The sequence below is a fragment of the Gorilla gorilla genome, chromosome 1, assembly GCF_029281585.2.
Source record: "Gorilla gorilla gorilla isolate KB3781 chromosome 1, NHGRI_mGorGor1-v2.1_pri, whole genome shotgun sequence".
Classification (NCBI taxonomy): Eukaryota; Metazoa; Chordata; class Mammalia; order Primates; family Hominidae; genus Gorilla; species Gorilla gorilla.
In genome coordinates this window covers 120,330,200-120,344,670 of record NC_073224.2, presented here as the reverse complement: position 1 = coordinate 120,344,670, position 14,471 = coordinate 120,330,200, and the positions used below count along the sequence as shown (strand labels likewise).

Genomic DNA, 14,471 nt, shown 5'->3' with positions numbered 1-14,471 from the left:
TGTTTAGAACACCTTAGACTTAAGTGGGGGAGGTTGTTGAATCAGGAAAAAAAAAAAACACATTTTTTATAAGGAAGTACACTGATGTTTTCATTTCATAGTCATGAAAAAAAGTCATAGAAAAGAATTTCATTTTGCTTCTGCTTTTGGATTTTATAGAATGAAAAATCCTCTCATTTCTGCCTTTATCCACAGAGGAGAACAGAGGGGTTATAAAAGCCTAGGGTTTAGCACAAAATATCAAGTTCTACCCTTCAGTGTCTGATTTTTATGTTTGTGGATTATCCAGGCTTGCTTTCTATTTCACTTTTCTCTTGGTTCTAGCTATTGGATTAGTTAGGCCACAGGAGGAAGAATGGGGGAAAACTAAAAAGATGAAAGACAAATTAGTTCACAAGTTTCCTTTTTAAAGGTTGATGAGAAAGAGAGTTTCAAAAAGTATAGTGAGTTTAAGGAACAGGGATCCACGAAATTTTCCTGGAAAATTCAGAAAATCCAGGAAGCCCCAGGCCCTTCTCTCCCTCCTCTTCCTGTTTTTCCTTCCTCTCTCAGAATATCACTATTTATCTCTGCCCATTTTTTGCACCCTCTTCTCTCCACCAAATGGCTTCCTCATCTTCTGTTTCAGAGAGCATAAACTTTACCTCCTCCTAACATTAGCTTTCATGTAACTTTTGAATCAATTTTACATCAAAACATGCTTTTACCTTCACCTCTACTGCTAACACCCTCTCTTTCTCAGTTTCCCAATTCCTAACTTAGATAAGACCTATCTGAATGACCCATCTTTCTAAAACAGGCTGCATAAGCCACAGGCCAGTCTATAAATTGATGACCTTCAGGCAAGTAGTTCCTTGCTCATTAATTATGGAAATTAGTATAAAACATGCCTGCTTCAGCTACAGGGACTGGATGGAAGTGTGAAGTTTCTCTTAGAGGAGTATATGGGTGATCCAGCATGATAAACAAGTCCAGTGCAAGGCAGGTCCAGCTTAGGTAACGCCGAGCCACACTTTAAAGGTAACCTCAGGGTTTGTGCCACTGACCTTACTGTACATTAAAAAGCTATCAATGTCTTTATGGTCCTTTGGCTAGACAAAATCCTGCGGATAGATTCCAAAATAGATGCCTTTGATATCAACTTCAACTTCAGTTGGCTGAGCAGTATTATGGAGACTTTGGAAGGGCACAATCTATTGCTTTAATTTCTGACAACATAAGTAAATGAAAATAATGATCTAGTACACTGGAAATATCCCAGGCCTTTGCAGTCGGGTAGCATGGGGTCATTTGCTATTGTACCCTGTGTGACTGATCTACATACCGACTTCCTTATCTGTAAAACGTAGATAACACAATGAGAATTAAATCCATATTAAATTACTTTTTGTAGTACCTAGCTCATAGTAAGTCCTCAATAAATGGTATTTGTGAGCAGCTATGCCTCTTTCCCAAAATATTTTTCAGGACTTGTGTGGCCTGAATTTCACTGACAGGAAGCCGTTAAAATAAACTAGAGACTTGGTAAAGCCTACATTCTAGTAAAGGTGTATTTGTCCTCTGGCAATATTTGAAACCCACTGAAAACACCAAAAAGAGGCAGAGTAAGGTGGTTCATGCCTGTAATCCCATCACTTTGGGAGGCCAAAGTGGGAGGATCACTTGAGGCCAGGAGTTGAAGACCAACCTGGCCAACATAGCAAGACCCCCATCTATTAAACAAAATACATGAATAAATAATTTTAAAAAATTTTTAAAACACGAAAAAGAAAGAAAACTTCACTTTCAACACATCAATTAAACAGCCATGTTATCAATCAGATTTCTTAGCTACAACATCAGAAATTGATTCTTGCTAATATAAACAGGGAAAAGAGAACCAAAGAGATATCAGGTAGCTCACTGACTCACTGGGAGGGCTTAGAGAATCAGGGTCAGAAAATGACTAGGAACAAATGGAGGCAAGGAAGTGAGAGCCACAACCAAAATCACACCAATGGGACTACCTGGTGAGAAGACTGATGCACAGCTGAGTCGTGGATATCCTGGCGGCACCACCACCAGCACTGGATGGTTGATGCTGCCACAGGGAACTGTTGGCCTGGAAACTGCAGGAGCCAGTCACAGAAATAGATTCCCCACTGTCCCTAGTCCTTTGCTTCACTCACACACTCACTCATTTCAGGTTCCGTGGCAGCCATCTTGGCACTGTTAGGGGAGGCATCACAAAGCAGCCAAGGGAGGAGGGTGCTGGGAAGAACCTGGTTCTTGGATGATTTTTTTTTTTTTTGAGATGGAGTCTCACTCTGTCACTGAGGCTGGAGTACAGTAGCGCGATCTCAGCTCACCACAACCTCCGCCTCCCGGGTTCAAGCGATTCTCCTGCCTCAGCCCCCCGAGTAGCTAGGACTACAGGTGCACGCCACCATGCCTGGCTAATTTTTGTATTCTTTAGTAGAGATGGGGTTTCACCATACTGGCCAGGCTGGTCTTAAACTCCTGACCTTGTGATCCACCTGCCTCGGCCTCCCAAAGTACTGGGACTACAGGCATGAGCCACCGCACCCGGCCTGGATGATATCTTTGAGCCATGAATCCACCTGTGGACTGCCTTCCTCCAGACCTCTATGATTTAGGTTGGTATGATTGGGTCATTTTTAAATGTATTGCTGTCATTGTTACTCAAAGCCAGTTGCAACCTAACTGATATATTCCCTTGAAATAGTTGAGCTCAAGCAGCCTGATCTATTCCAGAGCTCCCCTTTTTCACCACTGTCATGAGAAGCCTAAAATGGGCCAATAATTCAGCTGCTAATTCAGTGGAGCCATTACTTTATTCCCCTTGATGATTCCTCCTTTGATTCTAAATCCTCTATATCAGTGGAGCCCTGAGTTATGGAGAACATAAGCAAAACTTCCCACGTGGAAGTGGGCATAACTCCAGCTTCCATCCTCTTGATTCGCATATGAGTATGTTCTTGCTGTGGCAGAAATGGCACCAGAGATTGACCACTTGTTCAAAAAATAAACTTCACCCCCACACTGTAACCTCACCTGCCTTTCTTTCTAATAAGACACCATAATGGGGCCTTTGAAGGGCAGTTCCATTCCTCTGTTGTAGGCAGTGTGGTTATGGGTAGAAGCGGTTATGAGTAGCAGCAGTTACAAGCACAAGCTCTGGAGCTGGACTGTCTGGGTTCAAGTCTCAGACCCCACTTACTGAGTGACAAGAGTCAGTCCATTAACCATACTTGCTTTAGTGTCCTCTTCTTAGAAATTAATATAATTATGGTAATTATCTCAAAAGGCTGTTTTAAGGGTTAAATAAGTTGTCATATGGGAGGTTCTTAGAGGAGTGCCTAGCATGTAAATGTGAGTTGTCATTACTGTTCTGTAAGGCCAGTGGCTTCAAGTGAGGAGGAACAAGTCCTGTAAATTCCATTTATTGCCTTACTTCTTTCAGAGAGCAGTCAGTTCTTTGGTCAGAACCAGGCTGGTGGGACGCCTGTTGGTGTCCTCGGCATCCATTGCTTCTACAGATCATGAGGGCAGAACCATGAAGCATGGTGGGCAGGGACAGCAACTCTGAGCCCAGGGCATAGATTTGTTCCAGAGAGGATGGACTGCTGCCTTCCCACTTGCAGTAGGAGTCCAGTGTTACTGAGGACTAGCTGGGTGCCTAAGGAATATGGTTGCATATTCAAACCCCAGGATTAGTTAACAATGAGAACAAGTTGGTCTCTCAGAAGTGGTGATAGCCAGTGACAATAGCACCTCTTTCCCAAGGACAGAAGCAAAGTCCATGATGGTAAGCCTATGAATATACTTGCTGTATCACTGGGGCCCGTGATGGTTATTCATGAGCCTATTGAACAAGCCTTGGGAGAGAGAAACATTTACTCAGATGACTGAGTAAAGAAGATCTGTCCTCACCAATATGAGTAGGCATCACCCAATTCACTGAGGGCCCAAATACCACAAAAAGGTGGAGGAAGGATTGATTCTCTCTCTTTCTGAACTGGTACATCTATCTTCTGCCCTTGGACATCTGCACTCTTGGTTCTTGGGCCTTCAGCCCTGGACTAAATTATACTACCAGCTTATAAATGGCAGATCAGGGGACTTCTTGGCCTCCATAATAGCATGAACCAGTTCCCATAATCTCTGTCTCTCCTCGTGTGTGTGTATTATATAATATATATATATTATATATATAATATATTTTATATATATAATATATTTTATATATATAATATATATATATTTATCCTATACTAGGATATATAGAGATATACCTTGATATAGTTTGGGCATTTGTCCCCACTCAAATCTCATGTTGAACTGTGATTCCCCAGTGCTGGAGGTGGGGCCTGGTGGGAGGTGTTTGGGTCATCAGGGTGGATCCCTCGTGGTTTGGTGCTGCCTTCGAGATAGTGAGTTCTCACAAGACCTGGTCATTTAAAAATGTGTGGCACCTCCTCCCACCCTCTCACTTGCTCCTGCCTTTGCCATGTGGTGTGCCTGTTCCCCCTTCGCCTTCTTCCATGATTGAAAGTTCCCTGAGGCTTCACAAGAAGCTGAGCAGACATCAGCACCATGCTTCCTGTAAAGCCTGCAGAACTGTGACCCAATTAAACCTCTTTTCTTCATAAATTACCCAGTCTTAGGTATTTTTTATAGCAATGCAAGAACAGCCTAACGTATATCTCCTGCTGGTTCTATTTCTCTGGAAAACCTTGACTTACACACTTGTGTAGAGCAGGGGTTGACAAATATTTTCTGTAAAGGGCCAGACTGAAAATATTTTATGGGCTATACTCAACTTTAACATGGTAGTGTTAAGACATAAGATAAGCTATAGATAATATGTAAACAAGTGAACATTTATACTCATTCATTTGGACACTGAAATTTGAATTTTATATAATTTTCACATCAGAATATATGCTTCTTCTCAACCATTTAAAAATGTAAAAACTATTCTTAGCTTGTGGACCATACAGAAACATTCAGTGAGATAGATTTGACCTGTGGGCCAGAGTTTGCCAACTGCTGGTGTAAAAAATTATAATTTTATTCCGGAAAGGTTTTCTCATGCCCAAATGTTCCTCACTTGTTTCTGAGATTAACCTTCTGAGGCAGGTAGGGCAGAAATTATTCGCCCCATTATTAGCCCCATTTTGCTGAGAAGCAAAAAGTCTCAGTAAACTATAACAACGCTCTAAAGATCATAGTTAATAAGAAATGGAGATGAGCTCTAACCGTTGTCTCCAGGATTTTGGTACTCTTATCATACCATGCTTGCAGGGAGATACTCACCTTTATGACAAATTTTTAAAAAGCTATCAGCTCTTGACTATGTAAACCCAAGGAAAGAACTGCTCCCACACATAGAGCAAGAGCTCTCATAACTAGGGACTTAATTAGTACTCTGTCTATCCAATGCTTAGGGTTGATTTGTATTTACTATGAGAGAGATATCCAGCTCTGAAGTTGCCAGCAAGGCCCTGTCCCCAGATACAGTCCCCGAGGGCTTTGAATCTCCACTGAAAGCCCTAACGGCTCCCCTGTATTGCATCCAGCACACCCCAGGTTGTGGCCACTAGCCTCGATTAGTTTTCTATCATTATGTGTCCCAAGGGAGAAATAAAGAGAGAGACAAATGAAAGTGAACTATGAAGTATGGGTTTGTGCCTCGCCTATACTCAAGAGACCTAAATTCCTCCCTTGATATGCTGCTTACAGGTTGAATATTATAGCACCACATTAACCGAGGGACCCTAGGTATGGTCCCATGATTTGAATACCAACTTCTTCTTGGATGTAGTCTTCTGAGTCATAGGAAATAGTACAATTTTCATTCAATTGGGAAGTTATTTTACATTCAAAAGTAACTTATTTTTAGAAATTAAAATGACTAATATTTGTATGTACATATATTTACGATGTATAATCTATGTACAATTCTATAATTATATGTGTACCCAAGTAGCACAAACTTTAAAGATATATGAGGACTTAGGTATAGGTGTGATCTCAGCCTGTGTGGGCTGCCATAACAAAATACCACAGACTGAGTGGTTTAAACAACAGAAATTAATTTTTTTTCTTTTGAGATGGAGTCTCACTCTTGTTGCCCAGGCTGGAGTGCAGTGGTGCAATCTCAGCTCACTGCAACCTCCACCTCCCAGGTTCAAGCAATTCTCCTGCATCAGCCCCCTGAGTAGCTGGGATTACAGGTGCCCACCACCATGGTGGGCTAATTTTTGTACTTTTAGTGGAGATGGGGTTTTGCCATGTAGGCCAGGCTGAGAAATTAATTTCTAACAGTTCTGGAGACTGGGAAGTACAAGATCAACGTGCTGGCCCATTCAGTTCCTGGCATGGGCCTTCCATCTGACTTGCTGTGTCCTCACATGGCTCTTCCTCAGTTTTGTATGTGTAGAGTAAGAGACAGAACAAACACTCTTGTGTCTCTTCTAATAATGGCCCTATTCCATCGGAGCAGGGCCTCACCCTTATAACCTCATCTAATCCTAAATACCTTCCACAGGCCCCATCTTCAAAGACTATCACACTGAGGGCTAGGGATTCAACATCTGAGTTTTGGGGTAACATAAACATTTAGTCTATAACAGGTACTATCTTCAATAATACTTACAAATATCAAACTTCCTCTTTTCTCAAACTTACGGGAAAAATCCATCCATCCATTCATCAATTAGCTGGTTATTTTAATGATGTTTGAGCACCTACTGTGTGCTACACCTGTGACCTTTCAGAGATTAAAAACCTCAAGGCTCACAGAGTTCCTGAAACCCAGATTAAACATCCCCTTACCACTTTTCTTACTGGCTTTCATTATTACCCATCTTTTTTTCATGCTTGGTTATTAAATAAATTTCCCAAGGTGTTTTAAATACTTTTTCCTTAGATCTCTACCTTTCCTTTTAATGTGGCTCAGAAAACGGAAAATGACAACTGCTACGGGCACTCCATGCCTCCCAGTGTGACTTCTCAGCATCTCTGCTTTTGCAGTTAGTTTTCACCTCCTCAAAGGAGAGGGCCTCTCTGCCCACAGGTGCTGTATTTGGCTGTTAGGTGCTTAATAATTAATTGCTTAGATTTATAATTTTTTTCTTATTAAATCTAATAGGCATTCTAGCTCACTTATAAGATTGACTCAGATTTTAAAAGGGCTATACTTTTTTTCCAAAAAAATCCATAAATTATAAACTAATGTCTATATAACATCGAAAGTTATGTTTAAAAGGGAAATATAAAGTAGTTTCCCATAATCACTGCCAGCCTAATAGAAATAGGATCAGAAATTCTGTGGCTTTGGCAGGAAAATAATAAAGGTTGTTATGTTATTCAGAAGTAGCTTAAAAATAAACAAATTAATTAAAAAGGTTGTTATGGTCTTCACACACACACACACACACACAAAATGAGAAAAAGGGGAGTGTGTGTCCATACCAAAACTTTTCTTTTTTTCTTTTTCTTTTTGAGACAGAGTTTTGCTCTGTCCCCCAGGCTGGAGTGCAGTGGCACGATCTTGGCTCACTACAACCTCCACTTCCTGGGCTTAAGTGATTCTCATACCTCAACCTTCAGAATAGCTGGGACTATAGGTGCACGCCACCACACCTGGTTTTATTTTTAGTAGAGAAGGGGTTTCACCATGTTGGCTGGGCTGGTCTCGAACTCCTGGCCTCAAGTGATCTGCCCACCTCAGCCTCCCAAACTGCTGGGATTACAGGTGTGAGCCACCACAACCAGCTTCATACCATAGCTTTTCTTACCTACACATTATTTCCCTCTATTTGTACTCGTTAGTCTCTGTGTGAGTGGTTCTCAGGAGTGGTGTGGTGGCACACTGATGGGCAGAATCAATTGTGGGGGAGTGCCATAAGTACTTTGTTACTTATACAGCTTTTAAATATGCAAACAAATTACTTTGTCCATAAATTAAAGCAGAGTCAAGGTTTTTCCTTCAATATCATCACTATCAGGAGACAGGAGGCAATAAGGCATGGCAGGTGAAAACACTCTGATTTCATACTGCTGAGGTTCACAGTCCAGCTCCACTAGTGGAGCTGAATAACTTTGGTCAAGACACACTTAGGCCAGGCTCAGTGGCTCACGCCTGTAATCCCAGCACTTTGGGAGACTGAGGCGGGTGTATGGCTTCAGCCTGTTAGTTTGAGACCAGCCTGGGCAACATGGTGAAACCTTGCTTATACCAAATAATATACAAAAATTAGCCAGACATGATGGTGCATGCCTGTAGTCCTAGCTAGTTGGGAGGCTGAAGTGGGAGGATGCTTGAGCCTGGAAGGCAGAGGGCAGAGATTGCAGTGAGCCAGGACCATGCCACTGCACTCCAGCCTGTATAACAGGGTGAGACCCTGTCTCAAAAAAAAAGACCAAAAAAAAAAAAAAAGACACTTAAAATTAACAAGCTTCAATTTTTTTCATTTATAAAATGAGGGTTATAATAGGGTTTAAGCTGTAAATTATGAGAATTCAGATATGAATAAGACAGCAGAGTACTTGGCATATAATAAGCACTCAATAAAGGTTAACTAAGATAATACTATTTTCAATACTACTACTACTTATTATTATTATTAAGAAGTCATCTAATGTACTTGTTAAGAAACTTTCAGTTCAAATAAACCTAGTCAACATCTAACTCTGCCACTTGGTAATTCTGTGACCTTCGATAACTTGCTTAACTTCTTTCAGCCTTAGTCTCATCATATCAAAAAAGTGTATCGGGTGTTGTGGAAATTAAAATTAAATTGGCAATAAATCATGCAAATAAGAAAATATAAGGGCTCAATAGATAATAATTGTGTAATAAAGGTTATCAATAATAATGATGACAGTGCTTGCTTAAGTGTTAAAAGGGGGAGAGGAATTGTGTTTAGGAGTGTTGGATCCATATTCATTTGGTCAGGAAAATATATTATTATCGATAAAAGACCTAAAACATGCTTTATGAGAGAGAGTGGTTATCCTAGCTTATTTGAGAACTAACAAGTACATAAAGACACAGGGTCAACTCTTTTTACACAATTTCAGACCACTAGCGAAGCCCAGAAACCTGTGATAAACTTTGACTGCATATGTATAGGCCAGCATTGGGAGGTAATTGCTTAGTGGTTTAAAGAACACACAGTTTTGAAGCAAGGAAGGAAGAAGTCTTAGAAATTATGTAAATCCAACTCCTTCACTTTATAAATGAGGACACTAAGGCCCTTAATGAAGAAATTGAGGCAGTAAAATGCTTTGCCCAAGGTTAGGATTAGGCACTTATTCTTAAAACATGATCATAGTCTTTGTTAAAAGGTGATTAAGAATAGGATGTATTTTGCATTTCTGAATCTCTTTCCATGTTTGTATATTAGTGTGACTGGAAGTTTTTGTTTAAAGATTGTGTTTACATGCCAACTAAACACTAAGAGAGAGTCAGAATCTTTAAAAACATCTGGAGGTTTCATCTGTTATTTTGTATATAAAAATTATAAGAGAAGGAATGTTAGTATTTACTTAGTAAGCACTTCCCAAGCATGAATCAAGTTTACATAAAGTGTCTCTAGTAAACTTCACAATAATCTTGGAAAGCAACCTATCCATCAGGGCTCAGTCCAGAAAGCAGAAACTACTCTCAACACCTTAAGCAGAAAGGGAATTTGATGCCTACAAAAGCTCTGAAAGGTCTAAATGAAGCATCTTTAGACAAGACCTCCAGGAATGGCTCCCAGTTCACTACCATAGAACTAGCCTGCCCAGGGACCAGGCGCGGTGGCTCACACCTGTAATCCCAGCACTTTGGGAGGCGGAGGCGGGTGGATCACCTGAGGTCGGGAGTTTGAGACCAGCCTGACCAACATGGCAAAACCCTGTCTCTACTAAAAATACAAAATTATCCAGGCATGGTGTCGGGCACCTGTAATCCCAGCTACTCGGGAGGCTGAGGCAGAAGAATCGCTTGAACCCGGGAGGCGGAGGTTGCGGTGAGCTGAGATGGCACCATTGCACTCCAGCCTGGGCAACAAGAGCAAAACTCCATCTCAAAAAAAACAGAATTAGCCTGCCCAGGGAACTTCTCTCTCTACTATAGGTGGAACACTAGGTGTCCAGAAGGTGCCATGCCTACTGCAGACTCGTAGATTCTGATGTCAAAGCCATGTAACTGGAACGTGACTCCACCACCAGCACTGTTGGCCCCAGAGTTGTGCTACAGCTGCTATATCCTTCCAGCAAAAGTTGATGCCCTTCAAGCCACTTCATATTTTCCCAATTGATTCAGTTTCAAAGTCAGTTCTCATAGTACATATTTAATCGGTTGATCTAAGTCACATCAAGAGCTTTAGCTGCAAAGGAGTCTGATAAATACAGGTTTTAGCTTTTCAAGCCTCTGTATAACAGTATGTCATATTAGAAGGAAGTTGCAGTAAATATCAAGTAGGTCTTATACCCATTTTTGGAATCATAAAGCCACTATTTTGACAGGCTAAGTAACTTACCTAAGGTCACACAGCAGTTAATAAAAGGAGAGAGGTTCAAAATAAGACCTCCTGGCTCTAATGCTGTCTGTACCTATATCCTAAGCAGTTTGTTGTTATCTCTGGCATAGCATTTATTTCATTAGGTTTGCTGTATATTCACTCATCTGCTTTGATTAAGACAAACTTGTCCAACCTGCAGCCTGTGAGCCACATGTGGCCTAGGATGGCTTTGAATGCAGCCCAACACAAATCAGTAAACTTTCTTCAAACATTATGAGGGTTTTTTGCAAATTTTTTTTTTTTTTTTGAGATGGAGTCTCACTCTGTCACCAGGCTGGAGTGCAGTGGCACAATCTTGGCTCACTGCAACCTCCACCTCCTGGGTTCAAGTGATTCTCCAGCCTCAGCCTCATGAGTAGCTAGGACTACAAGCGCGTGCCACCACGCCCAGCTAATTTTTGTATTTTTAGTAGAGGTGGGTTTCCACCATGTTGGGCAGGATGGTCTCAATCTCTTGACCTCATGATCTGCCCACCTCCGTCTCCCAAAGAGCTGGTATTACAGGCATGAGCCACAGTGCCCGGCCTTTTTTGTGATTTTTTTTAAAGCACATCAGCTATCATATTAGTGTGTTTTATGTGTGACCCAAGACCATTCTTCTAATGTGGCCCAGGGAAGCCAAACGATTGAACACCCCTGGATTAAGAAATCCCTTAAGGTAGAGACATTTGTGGTTCATTATTACACTCAGGGTCTCCCAAATACAGTGCTCATGCCCATGTGTAATTTCTTCCCACATTTATTCTAGGCTTGGCTAAATGATTTGCTTTGGCCTAAGAGATGTCAGCAAACATGATGTGAGTTCAGTAAGTGTTTGCACATTGGCACATTGCTATCACCACGTTAAGAAGTCCAAGGAGCCAACTTGAAGATGAAAGACATACAGAGAGAAATGTCCAGATCCTCAGCTGTCTCAACTGAGCTCAACCCCCTGGAAATCCCCCAACTGAATGCAGCGCCATGAGTGAACTCAGGTGAAACAGCAGAAGAGCTTTCCAGGCAACCCACAGAATCATGAGAAATAGTAAATTATTGTTATTAGTCTCTAAGTTTTGGAGCTTTTTGTCATACAGTCATAAATAATTAAAACGCATGCCTTATTTATTTTTTATCCATGTATTATATATTTGTTTATTCATTTATTTATTTGGCAATTATTTAAATATCACAGGCACTGGGATATATAATGCCCGTGATAATGCTAAGCACTGGGAGATATAATGATAGACAAGACAGAGACTGTGCTGTGAAGAAGCATCCAATAAGGAGTATGAACAAAAAAAGATATGACTGTATACCATGAAGTACAGGCTATGAGAAGAGTAAACACGGGGAGCTATGAAAGAATCTAATAGTGACATCTTACTCAATTTGGGGAGAGGGTGTCATAGGAAAATGCCTGATGTGGATATTCTGTGCATACTTATTTTCTGTTGTAATAGAGGAAAGAGAAATTCAGCAATTTGTTCAATGTCACTCAGTTATTGGACTGATATAATTTCTCCTGAATCTCATTTGATGACTCTGTACTTAAAGGTTGTTTCTTTCCATAGCTGGTTTTTTTCTTTTTTTTTGAGACAGAGTCTTGCTCTGTTGCCCAGGCTAGAGTGCAGTGGTGTGATCTTGACTCACTGCAACCTTCGTCTCCCAGGTTCAAGCGATTCTCCTGCCTCAGCCTCCCAAATAGCTGGGACTACAGATGCCTGCCACCACGCATGGCTAATTTTTGTGGTTTTACTAGAGATGGGATTTCGCCATGTTGGCCAGGCTAGTCTCGAACTCCTGACTTCGTGATCCGCCTGCCTCAGCCTCCCAAAGTGCTGGGATTACAGGTGTGATCCACCATGCCCAGCCTTTCATAGGTATTTTTTATTTTTGTTTATTTAGTTGGTTTTGTTTTGTCTACAGTGGAAATCCATTCTCATCAATAAAAGCTGGGTTCTTGTAATGCAAACCACTAGGTTTTCTGCAAGCATAATTTTTAACAACAAAGTAGCCTGCTTTCCCACCCAATAATTGTTTACTAAAAATTAAATCATAAAATAATGATTAAATAATTTTAAAGTAGCTAAGTTTAAATATAAAAAATTATACTGGAAAGATATATTCATTTACAGAGCAAGACTTACCTTTTTTTTTGAGATGGAGTTTCACTCTGGTTGCCCAGGCTGGAGTGTGATGGCGTGATCTCGGCTCATTGCAACCTCTACCTCCCAGGTTCAAGTGATTCTCATGCCTCAGCCTCCTGAGTAGCTGGGATTACAGGCATGCACCACCACGCCCGACTAATTTTTGTATTATTAGTAGAGACGGGGTTTCTCCATGTTGGTCAGGCTGGTCTCAAGCTCCCGACCTCAGGTAATCCGCCCGCCTCAACCTCCCAAAGTGCTGGTATTACAGGTGTGAGCCACTGCGTCCGGCCTAGAGCAAGACTTAAAAACACCAAATATTGAGATACAATTTGGTACCTTTTCCACTTTAATTATTGCCAGTCACTGTGTCATCCAACTGTTTTCTTCCCATCAAAATCTGAAGAAGCTCACAAATACAGTCATGTGCTACACAATATGGTTTCAGTCACCAACAGACCACAGCTCTCATGGTGATCCCATAAGAGTATAATGCTGGATTTTTACTGTACTTTTTCTATATTTAGATACTTTTAGATACACAAATGCTTACCATTGTATTACAATCGCCTACAGTAGTCAGTGCTGTAACATACTGTACAGGTTTGTAGCCCAGGAGGAATGAGCTAAACCATATAGCCTAGGTGTGTAGTAGGCTGTGCCATCTAGGTTTGTATAAGCACACTGTATGGTGTCACACAATGACAAAATCACCTAATGATGCGTTTCACAAAACATATCCACGTCATTAAGCAACATATGGCTATACTGGGACAAAAGTGATTTGGCCCAATAAAATGGCTGCTTAGAGATTGTAACTGCCCTTACAGTTGTTCTTGCCTGTTGCACTTGCACAGACAGAGCCAATTTACTGAGACAGCATTATTACAATAGAGAAATAGTTTAATAAATGCAGAGCTGGCTAAACAGAAGACCAGAGTTTTATTACTTAAATCGGTCTCCCCAAAAATTTGAAGACTAGGGTTTTTTAAGCGTAATTTGGGGGTCATGGGGCTAGGGAGTGGGGGAATGCTTTGGTTGGGTTGGGGCTGAAATCATAGGGGGTTGAAGCAGGTTCTTCTTGCTGTCTTCAGTTTCTGGGTGGGATGGCAGAACAAGTTGGGCCAGTTTACCAGTCTGGGTGGTGCCAGTTGGTTCATCAGAATGCAGGGTCTGAAAAATATCTCAAACACCAATCTTAGGTTTTACAATAGCGATGTTATTTATAGGAGCAATTGGGGAGTATATTAGTCGTTCTTGCATTGCTCTAAAGAAAAACCTGAGAATGGGTAATTTATAAAGAAAAGAGGTTTGATTGGCCCATGGTTCTGCAGGCTGTACAGGAAGCATTGTGGCTTCTGCTTTTGGGGAGGCCTCAGAAAGCTCACAATCATGGCTGAAGGCAAAAGGGGACCAGGCATCTAATATGGCAGAAGCAGGAGGAAGAGAGAGTAGGGGGTAAGGGTAGGGATAGGGGGATGTAACACACACTTTTAAACAACCGCATCTCATGAGACTCACCATCATAAGAACAGCACCAAGGAGATCGTGCTAAATCATTCATGAGATGTCCACCCCCATGATCCAATCACCTTCCACCAAGCTTCACCTCCAACACTGCGGATTACAATTTGACAGGAGATTTGGGTGGGAACACAGATACAAACCATATCAGGAAGTTTAGAATCTTGTGGCCTCTGGCTGCATGACTCCTGAGCCATAATTTCTAATCTTGTGGCTAATTTGTTAGTTTTACAAAGGT

General features: G+C 41.2%; 1 long non-coding RNA gene across 3 annotated transcripts in view; it reads left to right on the top strand.

Annotated features, from left to right (window-relative positions):
* The window catches only part of LOC134756785 (uncharacterized), a 44,020-nt gene extending 32,329 nt beyond the window's left edge, over nucleotides 1-11,691 (top strand). For all 3 annotated transcript variants that reach the window (XR_010129954.1, XR_010129953.1, XR_010129951.1), the window contains one exon: nucleotides 11,329-11,691. This is a non-coding gene — a long non-coding RNA (uncharacterized lncRNA). The remainder of the gene's footprint in view (nucleotides 1-11,328) is intronic.
* The last annotated feature ends 2,780 nt before the right edge of the window (nucleotides 11,692-14,471 follow it).